The sequence below is a fragment of the Acanthopagrus latus genome, chromosome 14, assembly GCF_904848185.1.
Source record: "Acanthopagrus latus isolate v.2019 chromosome 14, fAcaLat1.1, whole genome shotgun sequence".
In the NCBI taxonomy this organism is placed as follows: Eukaryota; Metazoa; Chordata; class Actinopteri; order Spariformes; family Sparidae; genus Acanthopagrus; species Acanthopagrus latus.
The window spans coordinates 8,227,561-8,235,477 of record NC_051052.1 but is presented as its reverse complement, the minus strand read 5'-3'; the positions used below and the strand labels follow the sequence as shown (position 1 = coordinate 8,235,477).

Sequence of the window (7,917 nt, the reverse complement as noted above, 5' to 3'; positions counted from 1 at the left end):
CTACGAGTCACCACCGAAAAGAGCCAGAGGCCGTGCAGGGCTGTAATCCACGCAGCAATCTGCCAAAAGGCAACGGCACCGCTCCGGTGCCAAGCGGGGCACACAGCACGAAACCGACTTAATAAACAAGATTTTAAATAAGCAACAAAATGTACCATCTCGACTGCCAACAATGTGACTGCGTATGAATAAAGTCGGCAGCGCTGCCGGCTTATCTAGTTCTGCAGCCACAAATCCGCCACACTAAACTTCTCCATTACTGTTACTCCTGCAAAAAAAAAAACAGAGAAACAAAACCCAATTACAAGAACAATGTAAGTCTCTGCAAACCACAGATATGCTGAAGCTTTACATTTGAAGTGTTGCAACCATTTGGTTTTTTTTGTACGTTAAATTTTCAATTTTATGTTGTGGCAATGGTTTCCTCATGGTCTGGCTGGGTTTGGGCACAAAACCAGCTTGGTCAGGGTGAGGGACGTTATCAGTTTTTGGCTTACCTGCTCCAGTGGTGCACCTGAAAACATAAACTCAAGATACTTACAGACTTTTACTCAAGCACTACTTCTGCGGGTGACTTTCAGCTTAACCGAAGTAATAATTTAACGTGATATCTTTAGTTTTACTCAAGGATGACCTTCTTACACTGGCTTGCACACATTTAATCTGATTTGATGACATATATTGCAGAAAGGTTGATATGATAGGAACGACAAAGTCTGTGGTTTGCAGAAACATATGAAGCCAGCGTTTAAATGTGGCGACTGGGCTGATAGCTGGGCCATGATAGCAAGTGATTCAGTTAATGCCAGACAACCTAATTATGAGTCCAGTCTTGGATGTCCATCCTTCACTTTCATAGCAAAAGCAGTGCTACTTCCAAACAAGTTCAGTTCTATGTCAAAAGGGGTTCTGCAGCTTTTTATGGCTGAGTCATTCCCTCCAAACTAAATGTTAAATTTAAGCTTTTTTTTTCTTTTTGAAAACTCTGTTCATCTCAGCATGAGGGAAAAATATGCTATGCTAGAAACACCCATTGTTAGCTTTTTTTTTTTTTTGCTTTCCACTTGCTAGCTAAACTGTCATTTTTGTAACTTAACTCTTCAGATTTCTCGTCCTTGGGAAATTTCCATTGTTGCCAGTTTCAGGCGCTTTTACTACACTCTGGACTCGAGTCGGGCCAACCTTCATTTGCATGAAAGCCGGGAAAACCAAGACAGCTGCAATCAGATGTGTTGACTGGCCAAATTGCTTCTAAGCTGTATGTGGCTGAGGTAAATGACAGAGCATTCAATCTGGATGTTATCCATATGCAAGACATGTAAAATAGCAAGCACAAATGGGGCCAATCATTCTCCTCCTGCTATTAAAAAGTGACGAATCACACGCTGGGAGTGTGGACATCTTTGCATCGGCTTCCCCTGACCTTAGCCGCTGTGTCAGTTTTGAATTTGACTTACCTGCTGGAGATTATCGGTCCAGCAGAGAGTAGATTTGTCAGACCCTACTGGTCCAGGTCGAGGGAATATCAGAGAGATTGTTCGCTGCGAGCGGGGAGATTATTTTACAAACATCGGTGTCTGTAAATGGCTTAAAGCGATCCCTGAATGATGCATGCAGGATTGAGCGCTAAAGCTGGTTGTGCGAACGGGTCCCTGAGAGTTGAAGTTTCTGCCCCGGACGTGGCAAAGGTGCCGATCGGCAGCAGAAGGGAGATTACGACTGCCTCACCTGTAATGAAACCCCAGCAACAAAGCAGCGGGCATCAAAGTTTCACCCGCCGACTGATGCTGCGCTCGGCCGTGGAAGCAGAGCGAGGAAGTCTCCATGGTTACTGCGGCTGCTGTCATCTTCAATCCTGTGACCTTTTACACACTGTAGATCAATAATAGCGAGGTATAGTCTCCGAGGTAAACAAGGGAATAGGAAGACGGCTGACAGGAGTAATTGCTGACATTTCTCAGGCAGATTTCTTAGGCAGTCAGTGAAGCTCCCGGCTTCGGAATACAGTGGAGACTTGCGTGAGAAACTTGGAGCACATCTTTTTTTCTCTCTCTCTCTCTCTCTCTCCGTCTGTTCCAATCTCCGGACAACTGAGCAAAGTATTTTTTTTTTTTCTGCTCATTCATGGTGGGCGAAGGTGTGATAAAGTCCCACAACTTTAATCTGCTGTCAGGTCGGACCCACCTTCTTAGACTTAGCTCAAAATTAACTGTATTTTTATTTATTTATTTATTTCTGTGAAATTAAGTGCGCTGTGTCTGAGATGGCAACAAACCCATAATCAAATGAAAGGGAGATTATAAATGTAGCCTTGCTATCCTTCTTTATTACACCAGAGGATTTTACATTCGAGCTTCTGCTTATTAAAACTCCTCTCACGGGCGGTCTTAGAGCGAGCGAGGCAAACCCTTGGCGGAGGAGAAGGGGTTGCCTTGGTGAGGCTGCGTTTGAAGTCATGAACTCCTAATTTGTTTCCCGTCCTAGGCTGCCAAGCCAAGCCTTTTCAAGATGCCTTTTCAAACTCTCGGTGGATGGAGATGCTTTGGCGCAGATGCTGGGCACAAAGCAGAGAGGGATGGAAGGTGAGGAGGGGAGGGCGGGGGTTTGGTGGGTGAGGTGTGGACAGTGAAGACAGAGAAAAGAATATGGTGACACTGGAATGAAAACTGAAATGCTTTTCGTGTGTGTATTCCAACTGTCATCCGATTCTCATCAAAATGCCACTTCATACTGACTAGTGCACAAAAAAGAAGTGACATCATCTTCAAACCAGCGAGGAAACACAACTCTGGCAGAAAATTGTGTTCATGTAGGGCCCATTCGCTCGCCGTAAGGAGTTTTCAGGGTCTTTCAAGGTGACTGCAGCTCTAACAATCAATTACAGTACCTGGATGGGCTTTTAGTCATTGTCCCATCCTGCAGAATACCTGGTTAAGAAGTATGACATTTACTTTAGTTTGAATTATTTTCATCAAAACAGCTCCTCGGCCTCCTGACCTTTCTCTAAAACTCCACCGCTAATTGCGCCAGTGTTTCCTTGGCCGGGCTTGAGAGCGGCTGCAGCCGTTCTTCCCCCCCTCGCTGAGAAGGGCTCAGGAGTCGGACATAACAGCAGCTTGACCCTCTGTCTTGCAGCGCACTGCTCTGCTTCTCTTGTGGCCTTTTTTTTTCTCCCTCTCCCGCCAGGTTTCCGGCTCCCCGCCGAGTCCCCGTCTCACCGCTGAAATTGAAATGAGGTATTAAACTCCATTCCGGCCACGAACCCCGCTCTCTAAAATAAGCCCACCTTTCATGCTCTCGCTGCCTCTTTCTCTCTGTTGTGCTCGCGCTCCTGGCTGGGAGGCCCCACGCTGCGCTCATGGCCCGTTTGTATGGCTGTGTCGGTGTGTGCGCACTCCGTAGTTTTCTGGAAAGGATTGCCAACGAAAGAGATGCCTATGGAGAAAGTATATATTTAAAGAGATGAGGGCAGCTTAAAGACGTATTAAGCAGTTGCCATGGCAATAGAGCGATGCCGGCAGTTATTTTCTGAGTTCATTAAAATAGAGATGGGCAGTGTTACAGTGTTAGACAGAAGTGGAAATGTCAGGCCTGAGAAAAAGAAGGTGTCATATAGAAGTATTAGCCTGGTGTTTGCTGAGGCAGAGTTGCTGTCAGAGGTCTGCTGCGGGCCAGACACGAGTTCTGTCCAAAAATAACAAGGCTCGGCCCGCGTTCCTGTGTTTTAACTACACGAGAACACAACACACGGCCACGTTTGTGTCCGTCTCTTTCGATATTTGATTCTGCCAGAACTTTTTGTTTGTTTTGTTTTTTTTCTGTACCACCAAATTATACACAACTAGATAAGGTCATTGTAATAAAAGCAAAAAACAGTGGTCAGTGATGAGTTTGTGGAGAAAATCAGTATTCTCACCAAGACCAGGAAATACAGGGATGTAAATGTTGAGTCCTTTCTGTGACCAATTATTTATTCATTTTTTTTAATCAAAGTTAGGAAAAATTGAAATCACGCACACAGAGATGATTATTACTCGTCAGCCCACCATGTTGGTTGAAGACATTGTTGATGCATCACCATGAAATTTAGACGCCAGCATTCCTGGTCCACAGAGGTTGAACCCTACAGACTTTGGCCATCTGCTGACTTTTCTGCCAGATCCCTGTAAAGTTCACATTTGTGAGTTTTGATGGAAACATCTCAACAGCTACCGGATGGATTACCATGAAATTTGGCTTGGGTAGTCATGTCTTAATCAATAATAATGATTAAACGTGGATTTTTCCTCCTTCCTGTTTATTAACCTGACCGCTGCAGCGCTCCAAAGAGGATTGTATTTTGTATTTTACGACATGAACGATATCACAGGGAGAAGAGGGGAAAATAAGAGAAAGAACCAGAGTCTCTGGTGAGTGCTGAACCTATTGAGAGTTGACCTAACCCACACACTGCACACACACGTTGCTTGCTAGTTTACACCTTAAGTATCCGTCTGTTTGGAGCAAATACACACTCACACGAGAAGCATGTATTAACATCTGTTTGCTAACTATCCCTGAAGTAGTGACTGCTGTCCAAATGGAACACACTATTACCTTGAGTGAATCGTGGGGTTCTCTGGGTTAGATCATTGTTGGAAACATTTGGGATAATGTAAGTAACAAAGGTCACATCATGTGTACACATTTAATACAGACTTCTTACATATTATGTCTTTAAATATCTATCTGGCACAACCACCAGATCAAAATTTAACTTGCACATACAAAGTATTGACATTCTGTGCAGATACGCCTCCGCTGTACCTTGCGCTAACATGCCCACACGATGAATTAAAATGGTGGACGAAATATCCGCATAACAATGCAAACGCTGCACCCTCACAGATACACCAGTAAGTCAATAGATTTGCCCAACTCCAGTCGGGTCCTCACACCCTCCCACTCTGCGATGGAGGTTAATTGACTGTGCTGCAAAGCCGCTTTTAGTCGAATGTGATCAAAACACACCCACACAGTCCTGATTAGTTGAGTTGAGTGTTAAGATTCTTAATAAATAAAGTAAGTATGAACACTTTTTTTTTCTCAGTTAATAGCTGTATATTACTAAATAAATTACGAAGTGAACTAAAAGTCAAGTGGGGAACATTTAATGGCATCTATCATTGAGGCTACAGATTGCAATCAGCTGCGAGCGCCCCACCCCACCGCACCCCACCCTGCCCTACAGGGGCCACGAAAAATGGTGAAAGGCTCTCTGGTGCTGATGGCAGCTCTTTCCTTTGGGACTCACGTTCCCTCAGCCATTCCTATTCCTACAAACAAACATAGTTTTGCCTGCCCCACACTGTATTCCACTGCTGTCTAAGAACAGAGTAAAGCGACAGAAATATGCAAAATATAGCGTACATAACTTAGCGTACATAAGCAGATATATATTTGTTTAGGTGCCTCAGATATGTCTTGCTGTTAGTCCTGTTTAGCAGTACAATTCTCCGTATTGGAAATCAACTCTAGCTCCCCTTTTAATTCTTTTATTTTTATTTACTGTCTTGTGTTTGGGTCCCTTTTTGTTTAAACGTGATGGTGCACAAACTACGACCCGACCGACCCGAAAGTTTCTCCAAAACGTCCATTTGCATCTCAGAATTTTTACGCCACAGTCTGGGGATGTGTTTAAATTCAACACAATTCGCATCTATGTTCGATCTGACAACAGTACATTATCCACAGTCAGTTCGTCCAATGCGCTCAATCTCGTTTAAATGAAAATTTTAGGTAAATGTTTAACAGTTCCTTCCTGCAAAACAATGTTTTCACACACCAACAAAAAAATCACGCTGCGTGTTATTTGCTGAGTGTACCTGGCTCACGTTACCGAGTGTGAGCTCCACAAAAAGGCTACACGTGGTGTAAAAACCACCGTATCATTTCTTAATTTAAGAAATCCAATTTGTGCGGAGTAGTAAGTGAGCGAATTCAGCTGAGGCAGACAGAGTTTTGAATATGTGGAATTGGATTGCCCAAAAAGCCTTGTGCGACTCGGCGGGGCGCCCGAACAAATCGGCCTCTGAAGTGTGGAAATCTACAGTACAAGTGAATAGTGTTAATCTGGTGGGCTGAGTGTTGCACTCTCGCGGAGACGTCGCACTGTGAAATCTTGTTTGCTACCCTTTGCTCTCTCTCTCTCTCTCACTCCCGAACCAACTCCTTCCAACACCTCCTCCTCGCTCCGCATCATCTTCATCTCGAGCCTTCATCCCTTCCCTCTCCTCCTCCTCCCTCCCGCCCTTACTTCTCACGCGTCTCGGTGTCTCGCTTCAGCCATGCCGTTTTCTCTCTCCAGCTCGAGTGCTTGGAGCCTGAAACGAAACAGGCAGCGTCTCGGCAAGGGGAGGCTGCCGGCGGCGTTGAAATGTGCCCAGCTTCCTCCTCCGATCTCCTCCCTGCTCCCACCTTCTCCTCCCTCCAGTCATCCGCAATTTACGCAGCGTGCCGGCGATGGTTAATCCGCCGACGTGAACGCGCATGCAACATTCATGGGACCCCCTGCCGAGAACAGAGGAGACGGCGTTCGCTTTCCATGTGACTTAACAGCATACGCTCGGCTGGAGCAGACTGACGTGTTCCTCCACGCGGCCTCGTCTGTCACGGTTTACATTACATGGAGTGTGCTCGCGTTAGCTCGTCACATTAAACAAACGTCTTTAAAAATGTAGTTCGGAATCTGTTTGAGAATTATGGTATTTCTGGGTCAGACACAGGTGGAGGTACAGTAGCTACATGGAGAAACGAAAGCTCGCTCAGCGTCAAACAATCTCCAGGATCCTTTGTGCTGCGTGGAGGAGCTCCTCTCCAGGAGCGGCAGGTTGACACTCCCGCAAGAGGTGTCAAAACGCTGCCATGTTCTCAGCGGGAAACTGGGAGGATGTGGCGAAGTAGAGACATGCAAAAGAACCTGTTTGTTGAAATGAGGTGGGGAATGTATTTTTGGAAGAGCTACGGCATACTGCCAAAGTATCCTCAGTGAAGAAGGCCATGTACTTTGTTTGCTTTCTTGAATAGTTAATGACAGAAAAAAAAACACAATGGACATAGTAGTTACCTAGAGTAACTGATGAGGTGCACATTTCAGTTAAAACCAAGAGCTGACTGGTGCAACTGGGGCCACAGAAGATCACCGATCAGTCCATCAGCCGTGTGTGTCAGGGCCTTTACATGTCACTAGGCCAAGATTGTGGCACTTTATGAGGCGACGATGTGATGCATCCCTCACCAGACGTGTGTGGTGAATTTCTTAAGCAGAAGCTGATTTATCAACACGGATTCTTTTAATGAATCAAAATAAATGTCTCTAGCTGGGTTGTAAAAGCAAACCGATAACAGGTAGCGCTGGTATGTGCAGTGATGAGCTCGGATTTGAACTTGACATTCAGATAATGGATCTTATCTCAGACTCTTCCAAGGTACCACAACTACAAGCACAGCCAGTTTTTGGCTTCAGCTAAATCAGCTGTGTTTCTGGCAGTGTCACGATAAGTTGAAGACGTGTTTTTTTGTCCGAGCTGCTTGAACTGGAGGACCCGTCCTTGCGGGCTTCTGACTGGTGGGCTTTTGTCTCACATCAAAGAAATGTGTCTGAGGCTGGCAAATCGTTGCTGAAGTCCTGTAATCTGCACTCTGCCCTCAGTTTTTCCTGTTCAGCTGCCAGATCGCGAGGCTCTGATGCGCGGAACGGGTGGAATCAAGCCTCCTGCATAAGCTACGGACATTCCTGTCATCTTCGTTTTGGTTGACTTGCAGAAGTTGTGATACTGGATTTCTCTGCCTTGGCAAAACTTGTGAGCAAACCACTCCTGCCCCGCATTTTGACGCTGATGTGGCTCGTCACATGATTCCCCAAAAGGCAAATCTGGA

At 45.5% G+C, this 7,917-nt stretch overlaps 1 long non-coding RNA gene across 1 annotated transcript; it reads right to left on the bottom strand.

The window, feature by feature from the left end:
• Window positions 1–2,314: 2,314 nt before the first annotated feature.
• LOC119032655 lies at window positions 2,315–4,102 on the bottom strand. The gene is made up of 3 exons (XR_005078995.1): window positions 4,047–4,102; window positions 3,287–3,435; window positions 2,315–3,220 (listed from the first exon to the last, which is right to left on the bottom strand). It is a non-coding gene; the product is annotated as an uncharacterized LOC119032655 (long non-coding RNA).
• Between the last annotated feature and the right edge of the window lie 3,815 nt (window positions 4,103–7,917).